General features: G+C 31.6%; 1 long non-coding RNA gene across 1 annotated transcript; it reads right to left on the reverse strand.

The window, feature by feature from the left end:
* Positions 1-152: 152 nt before the first annotated feature.
* On the reverse strand, positions 153-2,564 carry LOC114074675. The gene is made up of 2 exons (XR_003575005.1): positions 1,680-2,564; positions 153-538 (listed from the first exon to the last, which is right to left on the reverse strand). It is a non-coding gene; the product is annotated as an uncharacterized LOC114074675 (long non-coding RNA).
* Between the last annotated feature and the right edge of the window lie 24,611 nt (positions 2,565-27,175).

A 27,175-nucleotide genomic window follows, 5' to 3' on the forward strand; every position in this document is an offset into this window, starting at 1 on the left:
ATTAATTATTTTTAAAGGTAAAGTAACTATATAAAGGGATAAACTTAAGTGTTGACAAAGACTGGGAAGTAAAATAAAGATCAAGTAAAATTTATATGCATACGTATATGTACATGAATTTCGAATATATAGAAAAATCAGAGGAATGAATATCATCGGGAATTAATTAAATAAAACCAAGGTCATATATATTGTTAGTTAAATATAATGATAAATAAATAAGAAGGAAAGGAAATATCAAATTTGGGCTTTTTGCCCACATTTTGCTGTTGTAAATTTTTAGGCCTTTGGGCCTGTTTTCCTTCCAAAATCCAGCATATACAGTGATCTTATACTTCCGTACATGGGGTGTATTTTAGTGATTTCCCCTGTATGTTGGATTGTATACTCTTTTTATACATCCTAATTTAGCTCCTCGAGCCCCTCGATCCCTTTCTTGAGACTTTGGAGGCTTGCATTAGCCTCTATTTCTCCCCCCGAATACCAAATCTTGACTCGATAAGACTCAAGGATATGCAAGAGTGGAGTCCAAGTGACTCTGATTGGTATCACATAAGAAAAAGAAAGTAAAAGAAAAGAAAGATTAGCAATCTATCTTGCAACAACTTAATCGATTGAAGAAATTGAGAATTTAAAATACAACACCCTAATTCTCCAAATGGTCAGTGCCTTTCTACACTTCGAGCACTGAAAATTACATTTTTTGATTTCAAACAGAAAAAAAGCAAAACTCTCAAGATAAACACATGGAACCCAACAGAGAAATATTAACCAATTATTTTAAGATGACAAATTCATATTATCTAGCAAGTCAAAACAGTAAAGTAAGGAACAATTTTTTTAGCGCAATCATAAAACACTCATATTAAAGGGATATAACTGTATTCAAGATAAAAACAATTTAGAGACAAGTCAATTATTTTTAGAAAGAACTTACTTGTAAAAAATATGAAGTGGGAACTTTCGTAATAAATAAAAAATCTAAGAATGACCAAAATAAAAACAATCGATAACAAACTACTGTGACAGTCACACTAAAACGGTACCTTAGAAAGAAAATGGGTGAATTTCACAATAAATTTGCAAGATCTTTATCTAATCACCATCATGGTCACATTTGATAAACAAACCAACAAAACTAATCTTGAATCTAGTAATATGGTCTATAGAATCTAAACTTAAAACTAAAGCAAAGGAGAACATACAACAACAAAAAAAAAAGAATTACAAACAGCTTGCTTATGAGACACAAACCATATTAGAAACTAGATTACGATTAGCAATAAACAACGTTGTCATAAGTTGAAACCGAGTTGCCAAAATGCATACAAATTCAAGTTACAATGACAGCTAAATGGTATATCAGTAACAAACAAGATAAATAATATTCATTTTTGGAGACCTATTGAGCACAAACATCAAAACTCGACCAACAAGCGATTCACAGCAAACATGACAGCCCAGCTTAAGGCTTAAGTGTAGATTTGAACAAATAATTTAGGCAAGATGTAGAAAACAGAATGATCAACCAAGAATTCCAAGACAAAAAAAATGGTAGCAAGCCATGACACTTCATATCCGTCTCAAGGTAGAATAAAGTCGAGAAAGAGACAACAGAGAAAACCTCATAACATGCTATTGTACGCTGAACTAAAAAGTAATTAAGGAGTAGATATTACCTTTTCTCTGGCATCTAACTGAAACCAACGAGCTATTAACGACTTGTGCACTGAAATGACGAATCCCAAAAAACTTGGAAGGACAAAACAAAGCGGACAAATGCTAAGACTGAGCTAATATCCAAATCTTTCTCTAATGTCTCATCTAATTGAAACAATTTTTTTTACAAAAATATTATCCAAACATCCCCTTCATTTTTTCTGTTTACAACTCTCTATGTCTATCACAAAAAATTTCTTTTCTCCCAAAGAAATTCCCCCGCTCACAGTGAAAAGATGAGGTAAATATGTGAAGATATTAGGGTTCAGAATTTGGGGAAAAGGAGAGAAATCGATAAGAACGAGGCCCACCCCCGAATCAAAACTCAAAATTCTTTCACCATTTTAGAGAAATAACCTTTTTTGAAAATTTAGCTCCATTCTAGAAGAGGAAAGAAAAATAGACGGATTTGATCGATCGATCGTCCTTGAAGGCTACGTGGATCCACACGAAAGCGCGAGGACCATTTCACATGTTCGAGATTAAAATCATTCTTTGTGATTGTTGTTGGGCGTTGTTTACGCGTTTGGGAAGATGGGGATGCATACCAGGTTGTTTAGAATTGTTGTTGACCTTGTCGCGTGTCATTAACTTGCGGCTTGATTTATTTTTAGAAAAGAAGGTGGGACGGGTTGGGAGATTATCTTGTTGGGCTATTGGTATATTTTAATTGGTTCTTGAGTTTGGTTGAATGAGAGAGAATTGGGCCTTGCTGAATGTACTGAATTGAATTTGTGTTTGGGCCAAAATTTTGGTCCCAATTTCGGGTCTTGCAAATGGTTGAAGAAATTGTCTAAACTTTCAATAATAAACAATTGGATTATGATAAAAATGTAGATGATGGATTTGATCAACACTTAAAAAAATGAATTTTTTATAAATGAATTAAAGATATTCTAAATCTTAATGAAATAAATTAATTAATTTAATAGACTGAAGATTTTGAGATAACAAACCACTAATTTAGGCAAAATTAACATAATAAAATGTTTAAGTAAAACTAAAATTTTTGAAATGATTTTCAAAATAATAATAATAATAACAATAAATAATAATAATAATAGATGTACTAATTATATACATAATTATGTAAAAACGTACATTATTTAAACATTATAATTAAGTTATAAACTATTTAAAATAACCTGCACAAAATTTTATATTTTTCCTTGAAATTATTTAAATTTAAAGATGCTCAAAACGATTAATTTATATCGTGGAAGTCCATAATTGGGTGTCAATAGTGGTTCTCTTTGATGATTGGCCACCTAATTGACTCAAACTTGGGCACATAGACCCCCTGACCCATAGTGAGTTGGAGATGGTCTTCCACCCAAAAACGTCTTGTCTTCCTTGGGCGGCCAACTTCATGTGTTTCTTCACCTTTTGATCCCGTTGCATACCACCCTTGCTAACATCTGAGATGTTATGATGCATTGTAGTGATTGAAGCGAGCTTAGTCTTCCTACTAAGTGCATCAGACACTATACCACCCCGTCTCGGCTTATACTCTTAGACGTAGTCAAACTCAGCTAGAAATTCTAGTCACCTAACTTACTTCAAGGTGATAATTTGTGACCGGGATAAGATAGTGGCCTCATTGTTGGTCTTAACCACGAAATTGGAGCCTAGTAAGTAGTGTCTCCACGTGCGTAGGCAATGTAAGATGACCTCTATCTCTTTCTCTTGCAACATATAGCGTCGTTCCATCTCATGCAATTTGCATCTTTCAAATGTTATTGGGTGTTTATCTTGAATCAATACTCCCCTGATGGAGAAATCTGACAATTCTTTATATACCTCGAAGTTCTTTCAGAAGTGGGAAAACGTCAAGACTAACTCTTATTACAAAAACCTTGAGGTTTTTCAGAACCATTTGCCACTCCTCGCTCAAAACCCATGACTTATTACTCTACAATGACTCATGAGCAGAACAACCTTAGAGGAGTAGCCACTTATGAATCTGTGATAATACTTCGCAAGTCCAAGTAAATATCTCTGACTTGATCACTTTTATGGTTTCCTCCCACTCATTGATCGCACATATCTTCGCTTCATCCATACGCAGTCCTTGGAAATTATTATCCCTAAGAAGTGTACCTCGTGCTGACCGAGCTCACATTACTCTTGCTTGATTTAGAGTTGGTTATCCAGTAATACTTGTAGAACCTTCTTCAAGTTATCCACGTGCTCCTCCAAGGTTTTCCAATATACGACGATATCATCTAAGTATAATACCATAAACTTATCCCATGTAGAGAATAAAGATTTTCTTCATCAGCTTAAAAAGGTGGTGGGTGCGTTGGTTAAGACGAAGGGCATCACCAACCACTCATATGCTCTAAATCTCATCATGTGCACCATATTTTTCTCATCCCCTTCCGCAATGCGAAGCTTGTAGTAACCTTTACGAAGATTCACCTTGGTAAAATACTTGGTATGTCCAAATCCATCTAATTAGCAATAAGCAGGATGTGGTACTTTTTTTTATCGTTACGTTGTTAAAAGATCGATAGTCTATGCATAGCCTCAATGACCCATCTTTATTTTTTTGAAACAAGATTGGTCACCATTAGGTGATTTGTGCGCGCGAATGTGACTGGCGTCAAGTAGTTGCTTCTCTAACTAGGGTGCATCCATGAGAGAGGGTGCATGTGTGGGTGGCTTGGTTCTAACCTCCAACTAGATCTTGTGATCTACATTTCACCCAGGAGGTAGCTTTTTTGGCAGCTCGTCCGACATCACATCTTTATTCTCTTTAAAAACCTTTAAATGGTGTCTATGAACGTCGGCTCTCCTTTTTTAGGTCCTTCATAATTCTCATAACCGACAATTGGTCATGTGCTTTCTTCTATGCCACATTGACTAGGGATACCATGCATGAACCTTCCCGCTCCATGACCATGAATCGTTGGATGTAGGGATCCATCATTGCATGACACTTTTGGAAGAATTCTTGCCCAAGAATGATATCAAATATATCTAAAGAAGATGTGGTAAATTTAGTCTTACCTTTCCACTTACCCAACATGAGGCTTACTCTTTGGGAAACTCCAAACATGGGAGTTGGGTGTGCATTTACCTTTCTTGATGCACATGTTGTTTGTATTGTAACTTATCCCCAACCTTGTTGTCGCGTTTTGTTCGTAATGTTCGCTTCGAAACCAAAGTCTATCATGGCATGATTTTGTAATCCATTGATGTAGATGTCTGCATATTGTGTGTTATAATTTTCAGACTTTTCCCTCTGCTTTGCAATATCCCCGCATAGCCCGACCATGGTTAGCTGCGATGTGCCCGCATCCTTCCATTTCTCTTATGAGTCCTTCTCTTTACGCTTGTAGGATTGAACCAAGGTTCTTTATTTTTGGGCACTTAGCATAACCACGCATTACACCACATATGTAGCAACCATCTTTTTTTGTAGTCTGCACCTTCCTATCCGTGTAGCTCTGGCGCCCAAACTGCTTGTTGTCCGACTAGAAAAAGTTGTGTTGTTTAGACTATGCAAGCTTCTCCTTACCTAGTCCATGATCTCCACCACCTTTAGCATGACTAGTCCTCACGTCATTCACCTTTTCCGTATCATGCATGTCATGCTTGAAGTTAGTCAAGGCTTCGGTTTTTATGATGGCCTCATCTATGGTCCCAACATACCGCCATTCCAACATCGTCTTAGCCCAATTTTCAATCTGCCAATGAAGTGGAACAAAATTTCTTCGTTCCTCAAGTGAGGAATTTGAACAGTGAGTGTAATGATCCCTTCACTTATGCGCGAATATTTCTTGTTTGCTTCAATTCTATGACTTTGTGTTTTGCCTCATAGATGACGTTGTTAGGGAGAAAGTCCTTCTATAGAACTTCTTGAAATTATGCCCAAGTGTTTATGGTGCACAACCCTTTCCTTATCTCTTTTTCCTTATGCCTCTACCATAACATGGCCATCTCAGAAAGATACAACACGACTGTGTTGATCTTGTTTTGTCGCTCTTTACCCGACTACACTTGATGTAATTACGGAAGGGACACAAGAAGTTCTCCACCTCTTGGGCATCACGGATGCCTTTGAATATGTATGACATGAGAGACTCGACGTTGACTTCTCTATCTCGGACATATAGCGTAGATCCTTCAGCTTTTATGCCCCACTTGATTGCTTTCTTCTCAACTCTCATGGCTTCAATCATACTTAACGCATCAATGAGTCGCCACTTCAAGAAAGTGATGGCATCCTTCAATGTTGGCAGCCCTCAAACCCCTTGTGGATTTATTTGTTTTCTTCATTGGTGAGGTCCTTTAGAGTCTTCAACTTACCATAAACATCATTCAAATGCATGCCTAAGATCTCCACGGTCTACCTCGCCATTTCAACCCTAAAGACTCATTCCTCTCTATTGGTGATGTCAACGACCTCCTTACCATGATCATTGCCACTTGCTTCAATAGTCGAAGGTTGCTGACATGTTAGCACCTCGCTTGGTGTAAGGTTGAGAAACATTTCCTTATGACTCTTGTGGTGATTCTTTCCCTTGCAGATATTCCTTCCACCATCTAGCCTCATGTTGGTAGTGCTAGCAACTTTTACATCTCCTTCACTAGTTATTCCCTTAGTGTAAACTTTATCTCTTATACCACAATGTGGGAGACTTAGAGTCTCAATAATGTTTCATGCAGCACCTGACAGCTAGTCACGAATATTTCATGATCTTGTAAGCTCAAGTAGGAATTTTCAAACTAAGACCACTAAGATATTGCAAGAGACTTAGAAAGACTTTGCAAGAAGGCTTTGTATTACTTTGTCGAATGATTTACACTTGGTTGGAAAATTTTTCCAATGAGAGGCCCTCTATTAATGTTACCTTCTAAGGGCCTAAGTGTAAATATTTTTTACTTTACAATACAATATTTACAATTAAGTCCTGTTCTAGAATTCTCTACAAGTTCTAGGAAATTCTAAAGCCTTCTTGAAAATATCTAGGGAGTTCGAGAGTGTTCTGTTAATATCTCCACAACACTAGATTTTCTCCCTTATTCTGATGACAAATTTGAACAGTGAAGTGGCAGGACATGACACTATGTATCACTATAGTCTAATCCAATCACACTTTGTATTAGGTATCTAGTCAATAATAACTCCTGCAACACACAAAGGTAAGAAGTTTCTTCATATGTCCTATATTTTTACATAAGTTATATCACTAAGGTCGAAGCCAGGTGCAACTTTCCATTTGGTATATGGACAATAATAACACCTAAACACCCACTATAACACCCAATTCTAAGTAATCCAATATCATATTAAGCAAAATTTAAGTGAATATTGAAGCTAGAAGTATATTGATAATACTAGTATAAAAGGTTTACATCATAAAGCATTATGTGAAAGTTATGAAAAAGGCATTTGCCAGAAAAAAAATTGATCTAAACAACAATTATGTGTCAATTCTAAGCTAGTTGAGGTCAATTATCTTGGTTTTTTGCCATGTCAAGAAGGAATGAATATATAGGTAACATGTATAAGTTATACTTCCAATCTCCTCATTATGGTAACCTAATAATCGGATTATGAAGACATAAAAAACTTCATAGATTGGAGGTGCACCAAAATTACCTAATACCTACCTAGAATTGTAGGGTTCATAGAACATAATAAAATGGAAATTCAATAATTATTCACTAGAGGAAAATTCCTTTTGCATCAGAAATATAATTTTTGTAGCATACAATAAAAACATTACCTGGTCGACAAGGAAGTGAGTTGAGAACCATGAAGTATTATGTACAATTTTCAATGGTGGAAAAATCTAGGTGATTTCTTCAGTGTATGCCCTGAAGGATAGACCTACCTAGTACTACGATCAAGCAAGCAAGATATATTGTTTAGAAATAGAAAAGAAGAGGGAGAGATACTTGATGTAACTCTAGATGCAAGAAATCAAGCAAATAAAATACACTATAGAAAATTGAAAGAAAGACGGAGAGATTTAAAAGGAAAAAAGGACGCTCTATCAACAAAAAGGAATTTAATTACTAGAGTAAAATATAAAGGTGAAAAAAATTGTATTCATTAAAGTGAATATTTAGCCAAATAATCAAGAGAGTTAAATCGAACAGATGTGAGGGTTTCCCCAAATTCACAGAGTAGCCTAAACATCATCCAAAAACCAACCCCTAAAACATACCCTAGTTTATGTTATTTAAAATAGTGGATAAACTACACTAAGCTAGCTACAATGATACCCTTGAGCTAAAATGAAGGAAAGTGTATCCTACTAATTATTTAATATGTATTCACCTCTTGCTTAAATTTTCATTTTTGTAAATTTTAAACCCTTCGTGCTTGTTTCATTAATCTTCAAAGATATCCAAATTACTTCAAATCGACTTGATGGTTTTTATATCCATGATGACTAATCCATATCACATCATGATATGCATAGCACACCACTACATAAATATAATTTATATATTTTATGTTTTAATCTCAAAACTATATATANATATATATTAACAATGTGTAATGATTATATGTGTGATTTGGAAAAAAGTAATTAACATCTTTTAGGTAAGAAATTGGAGAGTTTACTTTGATTCTCCCCATATATGAATTTTCCCTTTTAGCCATTTTTAAACTCAAAACAAATTTTAAAAATTCTAGAATAATTTTTCCAACAAAAATTATTTCACATTGATAAGTAACAAAGAGTTAGAGCAGTGATGAATAAAGAAAGGGAAAAGATAGGAGTTACGTTACCTTGGTTGAGTAACACAACTTGTAGGAAAGACAGATGAGAACATTGGAAAAGGGAGCTTGTATAGCCCACAATAGAATAAGGAATAGAGTAACATTCATCCATGAACAAGGAGGCAACATAGTAAGTGGAAATGAAGGTGAGCTCAAAAGGAAGTTGAAGTTTGCTTTTATAGATAGGGTTAATGAATGTGGTCTTTACTCTAATAACATTATGGTAATTTTTCATAAGAACTAAATTATGAAAAGTTTTCGTGGGAATCAAATTATGGAAATTCCATTGAAATCAAATCATGGTATTTTTTCATAAGAATTAAATTATGGAAATTTACCATTGGAATCAAATTATGGTAAGTTTTCATAACAATTAAACTATGAAAATTTTCCATAGGAATCAAATTATGGGGAATTAAATTATGAAAATTTTCCGTTGGAATCAAATTATGGTAAGTTTTCATAAGCATTAAATTATGGAAATTTTTTTTGGAGAATCAAATTATGCAAATTCCATAGAAACCGAATTACGGTAATTTTTCGAAAACTACATGAAAAAATATGCCCGAAGGAGAATAGACTCGCTTCATGAGAATTGAATTCCTTGCGTTCTATTCAAGTGAAAGCCAAAATTTGTGTCGACACCACAGGGTCTCTATCACCAAGTCGAGCTTGTGAACGCAATCCTTGCTAATTGAATTGGTGGTCATTTTTAGTTGATGACCCAAATGAAATTACCACATTGTGAAGAGATTTCATGCGATGAGTCTTCAAGATATTGAAACATTTCAAGCCGAAAATGAGTTGATAAACAACAGAAAGTCAAATGACCTCTTACAAATTAGAGAATATTGTCATGAAGACTCTGGTAAAGGTTGACCTCAACATATCGGTGTGGTCAATTTTCATGAAGATTTCAACTTTCGCCGTCAATATTTGACAAGCGTACACGTTGACAAGTCTAAAATAATATAACACATTCATGACTACTTCAAGTCTTGTCGTCAGACTTCGGCAAGCCTCTACATCGACAAGTCCCGATATAAGGGGCATTTGTGGGTAAATTGTATTGCATCAAATTCATACAAAATTTGAATTACATCCATGTTCATTTGGGCTAAATAATTAATTTGGACTTAACAAATAAATAAGTACATCTTATTAAATTTAAATCCAAGGTCCATTTCACCTTGAAGCCCAAACACATGTCATGTGTCATAGTGACTAGGCATCCAAGACAAACAAGGTCACTCCACGTGAAAAAATGAGGTGGTAGTCCCAGTCAAACGCAAGAACGAATTCAAAATGCACTAAGTGTCAAAATGACATCTTTTGGCCAATCACAAGAAACCTTGTCCACTCCCTACAACTATAAATAGGGGATAGACATACATTGAAAAGGGGATTCAGAAAACTCTTCAACAATCATTCAGCAATTTAGAGAAAGCTATTATATCAATATCAATAGTTCTTCGAAAGAGTGATCAACAGAGTTCTTTCCGAAGATTAACTTACAACGATGAAGCGCTTTCCGACGTCCAGGAGATCGAAAACATCTCAAGGAGGTTTACATCATCAAAGAATTCGGGAAATATGCTACTGAAGGTCATCGAATCACAAAGAAATATAGGAGACAGAATCAAGAGAACAACGGAATTGTACTCACAATGATTCATTAATAAAAATCACATTGTTTTCTTTTATTTATTTTCCTTGCATTTAATTTTCTGCGCTTAAAAAAATTTGTTGCAAACAACATTTTTTTTGAAATTTTATAAAGATCCAGTTGGAAAACAAGTTTAAACTAATTTTCCAAATTTGAAATTCAATCTCTGGGTTGGATTTGGAAATATTTATAATCAAAAACTAATTTTAAAATAAAGTAAGAACTGTTTCAGAGAACAAGAACAAGTGTCATGGCCAAACGAACTTTAGATTTGGTTGAAAACATATTAGAAAAACACACCAAAAAATAATTATAATTATTTTTGAAAAAAAAGGAGATCTCATGTGCTAATGAGCCCTAATTTCATTGTTTATTTGTCAAATTTGATTCGTCGGCAAGCGCCATCTTCTTTTGTCAAAGATAACACGAAAATGCTAAGTAAGACTTGCTTACTAAAAACGAATGAAGTTGGAATGTCATGGGAAGCAAAGATGGTGAGAAAAAATCCAAATTACTTCATATGTAAAAAAAGATTGGCCACAATTTGTGGTGGTGCATCACCAACTGGAGCCAACTAACATTTTTATCATCTCACTCATTAAAAAATCAGTGTTCCATGTACTTCCATACACACCAAAAAATTGTATAAACATTACTTGTAAGAGGCAACTTTCTTATGAAGGACTCAATAGCAGTACCTATGAAGAGGAGATTGGACCTTCAAAGAGAGCTAAGAAAATGGAACCAATAATGGTAGTATCGGATACTGAGGAAGAAAGTGTTGATATGTCATCATCTAATGATGAAGATGATCCCCCCTACTAACATCGTGTAACTTACTATAAAAATCCTAAGCAGGATAAACTGCATGTCATCAGTTAACATATCGTCTATCTATTTCTACATATGGTATACTTAGTTATAGTTAGAGTCTTAATTTGTATATCGACGTGAGTGTAACTTATGAGTAAGATCTTTAATATTCCCTAAAAGTAAATACTAACACCTCTTTTCTAGTCTGTGGTAAAATTTGAATACACACATTACATGTATAGTTTCTTTTAAAATGAAGATTGATTCACTATTGAAATTTGTGATTATAAAAAATGCATAATATTCAGATTGTCATATAATTTTCAAACTAATTATTGTCTTGAATATTTCATATTATATTTGTAGGAATCATGTTGTAATTAATAGTTGTTATACTGATATGCAATTTATTGTAGATCGGAAGGACGAAGAAGCTCATAGTGGAAGTGAAGAATATGGTCTAAAGAGGTATAGTCGATGCAATATGGTGACCTTCATTGGCCATGATGTCTATTATGGAATTGTTGTAGAAAAGTCGCACACAACTTTTATAGTAAGGCTAAATGATTCTTGACATTTTATTTTTCGTTAGCTAAATTTTCATGCCTTTACATACTATTATTTTTTAAAAAACCTAACAATCATGTTTGCTTGTGTCACGGTCCGAATCTACACCCTGGACGTGGCCAACACTTAAGAACCATTGTTGGTCCCCAAGCGAACCCTCATCCTATTTGACTAAAAGGGGAAGACTAACTTAACCATGCAAAAGCTTAAAATTGAAATAAAATTTAATAAACTAAACTTTAGAAAACTTTTAACTCAAATAAACAACTTTGAATGAAAATAATATATTAAACTCACCATAAAATAGGCAACTTAAGTTTTTAAAATATTTAATAAAATAAATGAATAATACAGACTTCTTAACTAAATTGACTATCTATGAAGCCTCTAACTGATAAAGATTGAAGCCGGAACAAGACCCATGACATCTTTACTGAACTGAAAAGTAACAAAAATCCTCCGAAAGCAAGAAGGTTCATCATAGCAAACTCGAACTCTTGGATGTATCAACGAAGCTCCTGTTGATGATCATGAATTCTTGTGTCTGCATAAAGAGAAGATGCAGGTCAATTGGCTTATACGTGGAATATACGAGCATATTAGGGGAAATCTAAATCATAAAACATAGGCTTGAACTTGATAAAAAGGAAAACACACTTACCTCTTTAAAAACTTACTCAACTCAAGGAATACTCAAGATACTCAACTTACTCAACTCAAAAGTATTCAAGGATAAGATACTCAACTACAAATTAGATTAGATACTCAACTCAAAGATATGATATTTGACTCTGGATGCTCAACTCAATCTAAATCAAGAATATGCAAGCAATATATAGAAAGCTTTATAAAACATTAAAATGTATTTAGTTCGTTAAAGAAAATGCAACAACAGACTCAACTTTCCTCATACTATAAAGTAACTTTGTTTCTGTGGGAGGTTCTCTAATCGACAACCATCACTTAGAGCCTAAGCAATGGTAAAACATCTTACTTAATGTTGCAAGAGGATCGTCCTATACCTTGCCGTCAGTAAAAAAACCTGAACTACTAAGTGGATCCACTAGTTTATGCTAAAAAGAACTAAGGAATCATCTAAAAAGTATGACCCTTCTTTTTTCCATGTTGGCTACATTTTTTTAGGGGCTTTTTAATATGAATTCGCGTCCCCATACACTACAACAAAAACAACTTTTAGCGGCATTAAATATTGACACTAATAAAGAGTGCTATCATTACCGGCATTAGTTAAGTGTCATGAGAACTAATGTCTCTAAAGGCTTTAGGGACATATACAAAGAGTGACAATTGCCGCTAAAAATACATATTTAGCAGAAATTAAAAATCAAATGACGCTAATGGTTATTTTTGTTATAGTGATATCGGTGCTCAATACTACTCCCAAAATACTTAGCTCATATGTTTTGAAAACAACTTCTTTTCTGGTTTGAGGTAATTGCTCAAACATACCTTTAAAAGCTCTCTTGGAAATCATAGTTTTCTCTTTACTAAAAACCAACCAACGGCTCTGTTGGAAGTCTAGCTTCCTTTCATGCTCAAAATATTAAAACATTTGTAACTCTTAGGGAATACTTAGTTCTCTATCCAATAACCTACTCATAGCCCTTCCAATAAAAATTCAAGAGATAATATATGTAAGATGTTTGATTTAAAAGAAGCCGCCTTTAGTCTTTCCCATCGTGGTGACTGATTAGACATCATACGAGAACAGACCTTATAAACCTACACCTTGCTAGCCTTTGTAAGTCGATATTTCTATCGAGTATTACCAGGACAATTGGTACATGCCTACAGTCGTTTTACAGAAGGTTAAAGCTTTGAGAGACATGGGAGAGGTATCCTTTTGCATATCTCGTATCCAAAACTCTTAGCAAACTCAATTGTTCCACTTTAAGATAATCTTTACTTAACTTAAAACTTTTTATCTTAAATCAACTCTTAGGGAATACTTAGTACCCTTATAATTCTTGAAGGAAAGACTTAAACTTAACTCTTTGCTTTAACTCAAAACTTGAGCGTTAAACCGAAGTTAAAACATTTAACTAAGACTCTTGAAAACTTAAAGAAACTTTACGTTGACTTGCTTCTTAACTTCTAGGCTTACCTCTTAACATTTTTGACTTTGATCTTAACTTTCTTTGAATTGGATTATGGATTCAAGGTTCAATACTTTTAACATTGTCTCTTGAATGTAAATTATGAATTCAAGAGTTTTGGTTAATGACATAGGGGATATAATGATGACAAGGTAAACTTATGAATACATTATCTTCGTTATCATGTGCTCACTTTCTCAAGTCTTGAAACAAGTTACTAGAAGTTGTAGAAAACTCCACAAAAGGACTAAAAAGACTTCCTTAGAATGTTGGAAAGAATTCTCAAACTTAACCCTCAACTCTACCTTGAATTTGAGTTATAAATTCAAGGTTATGATCATTTAAGAATGATTTTAGGTGTTTACAAGTAGCTTAGAGTAGTTAGAATCGAAAAAGAATGAAGGTGCACTTTAAATGAACTCAAACGGAGCAAGCGGAAGCACAATGGATGGGGCAGGCAACCTTGGGACTATGGGTAGCGCGGGGAGTCAGCCCCTGAAGTATAAGAAGGTTTTAGGGCGCTTTAGCAGGCGCGTTGCGCCAGGCTCCAACCCAGAAAATTTGCCAAACATCCTTGCTGGTTTTCTCACCCTAACTCGACTAAAATCGAACGGTTTCTTCCGCAACACTTGGATAAATTATTAAACTTAATAGTCTCTTATCTACTGAAAACAACACTAAAATAACTCAATTTCATCTCCATAAATCATCAAAACTCAAATACAATAAGATTTGGAATGAACTTCAAGAACTCATCAAAACTCAAACCTTTAAACTTTAAGAATGAAATCTCGCTGCAAATAACATGATTGGTGTTGACACTTAATTTTGTCCTAAAATTTTCAAAATTCGTGACTTTATATATCTAATAGTTTAGAATACTTTTTTTATAGTTTTGAATAAGTTTATTGATAATTATCCTTATTTATCAAAAAATTTATTACTTATTCTTACAATTACATTTTTACATGCCATATTTTAATATTCATTCTATTTGTTACATCAGTTAATATTCATTTTGATATTTTGCACTGTTTAAAAATTCATTCTAATACGAATATAATTTCCTTATACTAATATTTTATGAACCAATAATTTTTGGGTCACCATCTCGAGCGCATAACTTAGGTCATCTATAACAATTTTCTAAATCATATATATATATATATATATATATATATATATATAAAGAGAAACCTAGGCGGTCTATGTGGAGCCACCACAAACAAGGATTCTCCTTTAAATTTATCTATTACCAAAACTAGTCTTCCCTTTTCATGAAAAGTTGTGACATTTATGAAAAATTGTGACATAATGAAAACTTGAGACTTTTATGAAAAGTTGTGACTTTATGAAAAGTTGTGACTTTTATAAAAAGTTGCGACCTTTAGGAAGAGTTACAACTTTTATGAAGAGTTGCGACTTTTATTAAAAGTTGTGACTTTAAGATTTTCACCTTTCCGAAGGGTTGTGACTTTTTCAAAGAGTTTTGACCTACAGTTTGTTTAATATAAATAGAGAAATTTTCTGCCATTATTATTTGTACCTTTTTTTCGCTATAGGGTAGTCGAATTTAAATTCATTATAATGTTTCTTATGAAGTTTGTTTCATTCCTTACGGTTTTCTTCCTCCTACTTCATGGAGATTAATATTAACTATAAGTCATAGTTTTTCATGAAACTATGGAAAAAAAATTTACTATTTTGGTGAACTTTTTAAAATTCTGTGAAAAACATCAGCAAAAATGATTAAAAATCGTTCTTATTTTCTTGCCTTCCTACAGGTTTATTCTTATAAACAAAGAAACTGGTTTCATCGCAGTGTGACATTACTACTCTTGCACCTCTTAGTCCACAACTCAAAAAACTGCTGAATTGGTTCAATTCACTATTTGGTTCTTTATTAACAAAACATTTATTTATGTCGTTAATATTTGTAGACTATTTCGTTATTAGGGGAGTTGAATTTAAATACATTAATTAATCTTCTTATGAAGTATGTTTCATTTCTCAATGTTTTTTTCCTCCTATCTAATGAAGCTTAATCTTTTAGTGTAAGTTATAGTAATTCATTTATCTATTGCAATTTCTTTTTTAGATTTTGGTATGTTTTTTTTTAACTTGGTTAAAAATTCCAGTGAGGATGATTGAAAGTTTATCTTCCTTTTTTTTCTCTTTCTATAGTTTTCTTTTGGTATACTTTTTGGGAAAGTTTTTTGTGGTTTGTGTTATATTCGATAGCACAGAACAATAAATATGTGATAACTAATACGCAACCAATGCTGAAATTGGTTAAAAGAACCAAACAGATTGTTCTATTCTTTGCCATAGTAAGTATTGATTGCTCATTCTTGCGTACAAACATTTTATATGTCATTGCATCCTTCTTAGAATATTAGTATAGAGATAATTAGTTCACTTCTTTTATTGCAAGTTAACTAATTTGTCATATTTCTTTGTCTCTTCTTTTTAGGCATAATAAGAAATCAAGTTTTCTTGAAACAAATAAATGTCCAAAATACACTAAAAAAATAATTTTTTATCGACAATGGATACGCACAGCAAAGAACAGTGCTAGAATCTTCACCTACATTAATTAATTGTCAGTGCATTCAATATTGCTATGGACTTTTTCCATGGACATTCATAATTGTCTCTAAAGATCAATTTTGTCATATTGATAACTCTTTCTTCTGATCAAGTTTTGTTTTATGTTTTTTCATAAATAAGTAATAACATTTTCTTTTGGCTTCTTTAAATTAAATTTGTGGACTATAAACTTGGATAAAGTCTGATAGACTGTCTTTTTGAAAAATATGTTAAGCAATATGCGCTTTTCTTCTTGATTGTTAGGAAACTAAGGTTGTCTTTATTATTATTTGTGGAAATTTGTGAAATCAAACTCTCAGAAAATTATTCTTTGAGATTTTAATATGATATGTGTAAAAATTTTTGTTTAGAATACACAGTTATGAATGATATCGCCTACTGCTTGGTTGATAATTATATTATAACCGTAACAATAACTATGGTTCAATTCCAAAAAGTTGGGCTGGTCATATGAAACATAAGCAATAGTAGTGACTATTCTGAGACGATGAGGAAAAACATTTATGATACTAATAATTTTAGGATCATAAGAAAGGAGCCGAAGGTCCTCCATTTGAATTAGTGAATTATGTTCTTGTATGGACGTAATGTTCCACTTTACTTGGGAGTGTTGTTGCTTAAGGCTATTTGGTCTCTTCTTTAACGTGTGATGTTGTTCATTATAAGTTATTGGAATTTAGAATATTTCATTACTTCTGACCGACTATTTCCATGGAGATTTCTTATACTTCTTTCTTATACTTAAAATAACTCTATCACTCATAATTTTTGTATAACAAAACAAAAAATAAAAAAATATTGCACTTTTAAGATTTTGGATTCCCTTGACATAAAATGATTTTGACAATGTAGTGTCTATATCAAAAATTTGAATATTGCTGAATGATCAATGTGAGCTTAGTAACATAGTTTAGTAACATAGTTCAATTCTGTACGAAGCACGGATAATTATACCTAGTATAAAATAATTGGCTCACTAAGTCAAGATGGTGGTGAAATAATTTTCTGAATTGGAGAGACTTTCCAAATTAGTAAAATCTTAAAGAGTCTCTCCTTTCCTTCCCTTTTCGGGCGGCCACCACCCCAGAATTTTGCAAAACTCCGGCAACCAAAAACCCCAAGCCGTTTTTTTTTTCTTTTGACTGTTTCAAAAGATCCACTAGCTAGCAACTTATAAATGATATAAAATCCACACTAAATTTTCTGGCGAACCTTTCTCCATTGTTTTCGGAGAGCGTTAGCTCCAGCAAACTCTGAGCTTACAAACAACCCAGCCCCTTTCCTTCCCTGTTTTCAGCCACCGCCAGACCTCTCCCTCTTCTCCCAATACCCCACTGTCCAGCTCCTTCTCTGTCACTGTTGAACACCAGCGAACCCATCTCCGGTGAACCAAATCTCCACTAGAAAAGAGAACCCAAAACACCACCAGCCTCCACCCTTCCTTGTTTCCGACAGCAGTAAAAAAAACAACCCCAAAACCTGCCTAAAAACAGGAAAATAAACAACTCAGTGAGATCTTTATCTCAAGTGAACAACAATTTCTGAGCTCACGTGACGAACCGGCAAGAATAAAAGCTCCAAGGAGTTGGATAGTGTTGGAAAAAATTATACACGACGGAAACATATTAGGATATTTATTGCTTACATGAATAATAGTTAACCAATACCATTTACGCTAGAACACATTAACCATGTGAGAACACATAAACATATTAAAAGTTCAATTCTATAAATACCTCTTTATGCGTTAATAGATATCTTTAGGCGAATCCACATGCTATACAGGCCTTCAAGTGAATCTACAAGATAGTTATGGTCTTCTACCGTGATCCCAAGTCATATATGAACTCTCTCAATACTTGGTGGACAATTATCGAATAGAAAACTAATTCTTCGATTTTCTAGTTTAGTGAAAGAGATCTCTTCCTAATCTAAAAAGGACTAGAAAACCTTGTTCTTATAGAAGACTAGAAAAACTCATATTATTCTTTCTTTTTGCATAGAAATAGGATTTTGTGTTCTAATTAAATATGGGCACTATAGGGACCACAGAATTAATTACCGATCCTTCCTATTATGGAAATGATTTTAAATAATTAATTTGAATTGTTCATACCATAATAAATTATAAATCATTCCACTAAAACTTCGTAATTGCACTCCTCTTTATATTTCGTAATTTCCCATTAAACACTTATTTATTTTGCATATTAAGATTTCAGATATTAATCAATAAATTAAATAGCTGACGAATTTAACTTAATGATTAATTTACTTTAGAGTACTACTTAATTTATTTCATGTGTCAGATTCATAAATCCACTTTCAAGATTTGACACGATGAAAACTTATAAGTTTCTCGAAAGGGCATATCAATCAATCTCTATAATGAGACATGGATTCCATCAACTAACTTATTATTTCACCAAAATATATTATTATCACCCAACTTACCAGGCATATTGACTCATTTTAATAAATCAAAACAATAATTAATATATACAGATCATAATAGTTATATCAAGATTAAGAATATAAGTACATTTAATAATTTAGAAAATATATTTTTGTCGGTCAGTCTAAAAAAACTACCTCCACTCGATCTCATTCAATACATACAAAGTGTAGCACAGGAAGTCGGAACTCTACTGTTTCCATAATTAGGATTAATGACATATAATCTTGTGCTACAATCTTATACGGTGACATGTCCCTAGATTGTGAACAAAAAATCTTATACTTATAAGAATCGATTATTTAATCCTATGTGTATAAGCTAAAATTCTACACACTAAATAATCTACTACATAAGTAAATAGACACCATAAATGAATATATGATCTATTAAAATTGAGCAACTATTTATTCTCTAATAAATATTATTTCTTAACATATGGTTAATAGTATGTATCCCAATAATCTCCCACTTAGAATTTTAATCATCACAATTACTATAATATATTATATGTAAATGCATGGTTAATAGTATATATCCTAACAATCTCATACTTTGATATTTAATCTTGAAAATTATTAGAATACTATGTCTAGACAGATGATTTATAGTATATGCCCTAACATTCTCCCGCTTAGACTCCTAACTATACATTTACAACTTTCACAAGCATTCTTTTATATCTTATTAAAAGAAAATTTACCAAGCTATTTTCTCATGCAATTTTGTCTAGTAGTGCTTCGTCGTAACAAATCAATTTTGTACTAGGTATTGAGAGACCTTATCATGAAACCCTCCAAAAGTGTGTTTCTCTTATGGAGCTTTATCATAAAAGTTCTCTCAAACATAAAAAAACAAATCAATCTTCATTATGATTTTGCCACTACAACTAAGTACTACTATCATAATCACACTTTTATGTTATTGGGTTTTAATATTTTCTTCAAAATCTTTCGATATTGAAATATTAAAAACTTTTCATGAAGTGTTCTTTAATTTTGCTCAACATCACTCCCATTGAGATAGTAATTTTATGTTGTCTAGTAACGTTTCTCCCACTACTAAAATTAATTTCTTACTTGGTCGTTTTTATCAATCTACGAAATTTCATATCAATCAGAGTTTCTTTTTTTTTTTTTTGAATTCCAAAACTATGATCAATTTGGTTGAAAACGTTGTTTGACCAAAATAGAATTTAAGATTTTTCCTCTTAGTAATTCTTATCATATATCATCATTTTGTGAAATAGATACATGAATCAAGAATAAAGAATGAAATTCTAAAATTCCAAAAGAAAAGCATGTTTATGTATACATTGAATATTGAAAATCAAAACACACGTCATAGATATCAATGCATCTTAAACAACAATTTTTTGATGAAAAATGACTACTCATGCAACATACGTATGTGGTGTCAGATATTTCTTCAACAAATTCAAAACAAAATCTAACTCAAATGAAGAGTATATGTTAATTTAAGTAATGTGAATATTATTATCTCTAGATCCATTGATCTAACCAAATATTACTCTGTATAGGAGAGTCAATACAGATAATCAAGACTAGAGATTAAACGTTAATGATTGTATCAATTCATCCGATAGAGAGGAAGGTCTGAGCCAACACGTGAACTTAATACTTCACTAAAATTTTGTCATGAAGACCATAGAGAATAATCACTATCACCACTATATCTTAGTCGAGTAATTTTTTGGTAAAATTAATTTTTCAAGATACAAAAATTATCTAAAACATCATTTGAACGATCTCAAATTACAAAATCACTATATAACAATGAGTAATTTGATCACTTCTGATGAACCTGCAGAATTTTAGATCAATCCGAGTTCAAAATTAATATTTATCTCCAAAACTATGATCAAATTTAGATTCCAACAATTTGAGGAAAAATGGACAGATCACATCCTTATCATCTATCATTTTATGTTAAGTCAGCACGTGTAATCGTGTACCACATATAGCATAAATAAAATTGATATAAAGGACATCATTCATACTAAATCACATTCAATTTCAAAGAACAACTTTAAAATCAATTTACCGACCTCAAAAAAATTATAACCATATAGCAATTTGTACTATTTTTACTAGACCGTTATCAATGAACTTACCAAAATATAGATCAATTGGAGTCTATAAAAATATTTATTTCCAAATATATGACAAAATTCAAATTCAAATTCAAGTGATTTAAACATCTTTAGGAATTAGAACAATGTGACCCACATTCTTATCACATATCAATTCATTTCAAATAACCACGTGCAATCATGTTTCAAATTTAACATAAACATAACTAACATAAAGAATGATCTTATCATATTCAAATTAAATTTTAATCGACAAACAACCAAATCAATCTAAACGATTTTCGATGGATCCATCAAATTTCAAATCAATCAAAGATCAGAAAAATTTATCATCACCTAAACTATGACCAAATTTGAAAATAACCGTTTTAGGCATAGCTAAAGATTAAAATAACATGATTCAAAATTTCATTCTCTTTCAGTAATTATCTCATGATCATAAGGCATATTGTGTGCTTCCCGTTGACTAAGGCATACAACTAACCTTCTTTCAACACATTGTTCTCAATTAATATACTTGAAAATTTAAGATATTATGTTTTCTCCTTTTTATGCCGGTGAAAACGATTAATATCTCTTCTCATGAATTAATAGTCATACAACCATTTTAAGGTAAATCTCCATTCATACAAATTAATGCTTACTGCTATTCACTTTGGAGAATTCATACATGATGCATTGAAGATATTCTAATAACTCAAATAAATAGATTACTTTCTTGAATCCTGTTTATTAATTATAATTTTCAATTCATGTCTTCATATGTTTTACATGTATAAAACACTTAAGAATTTAATAATGATTTCAAATAAATAGACCTAATTAACAATATTATTTATTAATTACAAATTCTTTATCTTTTATCATTTATACCAGAAGAAACCAAAACAATGCTCGTATAATTAACCAACAAAAAGAAATTTAATAATGATGTACCAGTGGCTGTTGCCGCCACTTATATACAATATCATTTATTTTATTTTGTTTTAATTAAAAACTAATAATCACCATAAGAGAAACAAATTGTGTGATCCACCGCCCAATACCATTAATGATAGGTGTCACCAATAAAAATCCTTAAATTCTATTATGTTCAAACTAATTTAAAAAATGTGGATAGCTTCATTCAACACAGTGCAAAGCAGATTAACCCAACTCATAATAGTTATAAAAAGGATTAATTAGTTGAGTGAATCCTTTTTTAAAAATAATTATATATTTAGGATATATATTTTATTTATTATCATTTATAGCAATATAAATAATATTATGAATTATTATTAGATTCTTTTTTCTCTCGCTCTTTCTCTTTTGTCTCTATGATTTTTTTAATTTTTCTCTCTTTTCTTTTTGTTGTTCTTCCTCTCTTACTTTTTTTATTGTTTTTTTTTCTGTTTTTTTTTTTGTCGTGCACTCCCTCTCTTTATATTACCTTTTTTTTCTTTTGTTTCTCTCTTTACTTTATTTTGTAAAATAGTCAATAATTCATAGAATGACTAAAATTTATATTATCAATTAATTAAGTATGTAAATAATGTAATCGTAACAAATGAAGAGACATAATAAATTAAAAAATGAATTAAAAATGTATTACACACATATTAAAGTTGAATTAAAAATGTATTACACACAATGTATTTGTATTAATAATGAATTCAACAAGTAATCCAATAGTAGAAATTAAATCAAAAATTTGCAAAATAAGTTAAATTGCTTTAAAATTGTATTACACAATATTAAAGTTGAATTAGAAGAGAATTTAGAATTATTGAAAAACGTAACTAACAAAAGACAAGACAACAATCTATAAACTGAATTAAACTCATATTATCCATGAATAAAACTTATATCGTATGTATCTCATAGATTATCTTTGCTTTTATCACTAAGATAACCAAATAATTAGACAAGTAATCTAATTGTAACAAATGAAGAAAAATAATAAATTGTCAAATGAATTAAACTTGAATTAAAAAAAATTACACATATATTAAAGTTGAATTAGAAGTGAATTAAACATGGATGCATAATGTAGCAAATGAAAGAGCATTATGTGATTTGTAAATTGAACAAAACTTGTGTCAATAATGAATTAAAGACGTAATTCAATCATTACAAATCGACCAATAAAATGAAAATTGAATTAACTTGTATTAAAATTCCTTACACAAATATTCAATTAAGTTGAATTAAGCATAGATAAAAATTGTAACCAGTGAAATACAAGACATTGATCTATAGAGTGAATTAAACGTATATCAATAATGAATAAAATAAGTAATCTAACAATAACAAATAATAAACTACAAAATGAATTAAATTTGCATTAAAAGTATATTACACAATATTAAAGTTAAATTAGAAGAGAAAATAATAATAAATGAAAACATAACTAACAAAAGACAACACAATAATCTATAGATTGAACTAAACTTGTATAATTCATCAATAAATTATAAACTTAACCAAAATCAATTATAAACTTAACTAAACCCTCTTAAAATTGAGATATAAACTCCAAACGACATTTGCAGGAACAACTTATCCAAACTAATCACAAATTCGTAAAATTGAATCTTTATAATGATTATCGATGATGAACTCTTGTTTCTATAGTTTTAATATTCGGAATTTCCTATTTGAGATTAAATTATAGAATTTAATGTTTATTCTATTCCTTTCTTATCATGTTTTTGAATAAAAACAGTGAAATACGGAAAAAACTGATTTAAAAATTATTGTTAAAATGAAAATTTCAAATAAAAAAGAATAAAAAAAGAGAGGAGGAAGAGAGATTGATAGAGAAAGAAAAAAAAGACGAGGAAGAGAAAAAGGGAAGAGAAAGAGCGAAGAAAGATTAACTGTATAATTTTTTAATTATTAAAAATTGTTATGTTGTAGTAAAATTATATTGACATAAATGGTAAATATTTTTAAATATGGTACATTTATGTAATTTACCCTTATAAAAACATAGACATTGAAGAGAAATAACCCACTTTGAAACAAACCAATAATTTTGAGAAAATTGTAACTAATAAATCAAATTAAATTAAAATAACCACACTTTGATATAATTGTGCCCTGTAGCAAACTGTTTGTCAGTCATCTCTCTCTCAAACTCTCGCTCGTCATTCTCCCTCTCTCGCTCCATTTCTCGCTCGCTCCCTCTGACTTTTATACAAACATAAGTGTATAATATGTGTTTTTGTTTGTATAAAGCGAGAAGCAATTGTATATCCATATATTTTTGTTCCCCTCTCCCAAATGTTGCTCGCCACCCTCGCCTCTATCGCTTATACAAATAGAAACGAAATGTGCAAATTGTGTTTCTATTTGTATAAAACGAGAGAATATTGTATACACTTGAAAATGCATATATCTTTGTCCCATACACTTATAACTATACAATACAAATATTGCTCTATCCAAATTTTTTCTGTCTTTCTTTCTTTTGTGTTTTATACATACACAAATTATACAATTGATTTGTATACAACTGCTCTCTTTGGTATATGTATAGCGAATTATACAATTGGTTTCTTTGTATATGCGTATAGAATTATACATATTTATGTTTGCTATAGAGGGCCATTATGCAAACTTTGCTACAATATACAAATATGAGTTTTGTGTTTTCTATATGTGAAAGTTGCTCATAATTTTTAGCCACAATCTCGACCCCCTAATTTAGGCCCATTTTTAACAATTTCCTATATAAAAAATAATTGACTCACTAGGTCAAGATGATGGTAAAATACTTTTAAAAATTGGAGGGTTTCCAAATTAGTAAAATCTTAAAAAAGAGTCTCTCCTTTCCTTTCCTTTCCTTTCCTTTTCCGGCGACCACCTCCCTGGAATCCGGCGAAGCTTCGGCAACCAAGAACCCCAAGACATTTTATTTTTCTTTTCACTATTTCAAAATATCCACCAGCCAGCAGCTTAGAAATGATATCAGAGCCACACTGAATTTTTCGGTGAACCTTTTTCCATTGTTTTCGGAGAGCATAAGCTCCAGCAAATTCCGAGCTTACAAACAACACAGCCGCTTTCCTTCTCTGTTTTCAATCACCGCCAGACCTCTCCTCTTCTCCCCAATACTCCACTGTCCAGCTTATTCTCTGTCACTATCCAAAGACGAATAGCCCATCTCCGACGAACCAAATCTCCACTAGCAAACAGAACCCAAAACACCACCAGCCTCCACGCTTCCTCGTCTCCTGCAGCAGTCACAAAAACAACCCCAAAACAATGCATTATTACCAAGTTAAAGTCTTTTCGGTAATTATTTTTATATTATTATCTTTTATTTTGTTTATTTTCTTAGCCTTATTATTGAATGGATTGATTTTTCTCTTTTCTTTATTGCATTTTTTAAATTAAAGTGATCTTTTAGATGTAGTTTTACAAATTTTTGGCAGAAACAAAATTTTCTCAATGAGAAATCTCTTGGTTGGATTTGGAGACCTCTACATTTTAAAAGACGAAAATTTAGTTTAAGTTTATATTTTTACATGTTAAATTGGCTTATGAAGAAATTATGGTCGATTTCTAAGGACCTCCATGTTTATAAGACGGATTTTTATTTTGAAGATATTATTTAAGTTATTCATTTTTATTCATAATTAATTTGATACTTATACTTTTACCAAGTGTCTCTATAGGTACCCTGCAGTCGCTTCCCATTGAAGCTATTCGAACAAAGTTCGAATTTGTTCGAATAATGTTTCATCTATTATTGTATACTATCCACGATATGTAAATTTAGGTTTTCTCTTATTTTCTTATTTTACTTTATTACTTGTGTACATTGTATGTTTGTTTTACTTGTATCTTGTTTTTATCTCTTTCTTAATTTAAAAAAAATGAATTCAATCGGGACTCACATTTGTGAATTTCGAATGATGCCTAACACCTTCCATTCGAAATAACATGAACCCTTACCTAGAATCTAATGGTTTCCTAGATCACTTTATTGGTTTTCTACTTTTCCCTAAAATTAGGTGGAGACTTCTGTAAAATTCGTTTATTCTTTAACTTCCTTAAAATTGAGTTAATTGATAATTTTTCAAGTAACAATGACGTTTTTCCTTATTTGAATATATTAGGGATGTGAACAAGCGCACGGGTGAACTAATCCATCACTATGGAAGATTACATACCTCTTAGGGATTAAATCGATGGCGACGAACGCGTTCATCCGTTCCTTTTTTCTCCTCTTTTCTCTTCTTTTCTATTGTTGTCTCTTCTTTAACTCTCTACTAAAGCCATAGGCGTATATTAGGATTATGAAACTTAAACTAAAAGGACTATAACCATAAAATATTACTACAAATAAATTAAATCTTATTCGGTAAGGAAAGGACCAAAATACCCCTCACTATTTTCAGCTAACTTTCCTTAACTGGACAACCTAACTTAAAAAAATCATATCTCACTCATCCAAACTCAAAAATTAACAAACTCGGCGGCGTTGGAAAGATAATTTCCTATGGTATCATTTAGCACACCTAACTCATCTTGTACTATGTGTTGTGGTCATTTGAAGTTGACCCAAAACTCATACTTAACTTAACTTGAAAAATTTCATATTTTGCAATATCCAATTTAATTCTCTTTGGAACTCAAGGTGCTAAATCTAGTGAACTGGCCTTAATACTTGAGAAAAATGTATTTTCTTAGTAAGATCCCACTCACTATGATGAACGGTTCGAGTCATAATTCGAAAAAATTCCTAGAGTGTTACAACTTTCTTGATGAATATTGTTATTAGACTATTCCAATGGGATTCGCTAGAAGGACAGGCTTAATTAATATGAAGAAAATGAGACTAATTAATGAAAAAGGAAAAAAAATATTGGGAAGCAGAAATAATGTATACTAGGCCAAGGGTTATCATAAAAAATGGATGGGCTGAATTTTGAACTCATAACACGATAACTAATGGTGAGATTTGCCGCTTCAAATTGATTCAGGGTCATGCTATTGCCTGTGTTTTTCAAGTTCAGAAGATCCCAACACCTCATTCCTTGCAATACTTTTAGCTACAGTTCTTCGACTTGTATTTGACTATAATTATTTGTGTAAGAAAGTTTATTAGTAAGGACTTCATTTTATAAACATTATGAAACATAAATATATATATATATATATANTATATATATATATATATATTAATTGTTCCATGATACATTATTGTAAATTATTCTCTCTGTTCCATTTTATGTGAGGTAATTTGACTCAACACGAAGTATAAGAAAGAAATGAATACTTTTAAAACTTGTCGTCCAAAATGAATGATAGAAATTTGTGTGGATGTAAATTTTTTCATTAAGGATAAAATAGATATTTTATAGCTTAACTTTTACTT

Source organism: Solanum pennellii, chromosome 1 (genome assembly GCF_001406875.1).
Source record: "Solanum pennellii chromosome 1, SPENNV200".
In the NCBI taxonomy this organism is placed as follows: domain Eukaryota; kingdom Viridiplantae; phylum Streptophyta; class Magnoliopsida; order Solanales; family Solanaceae; genus Solanum; species Solanum pennellii.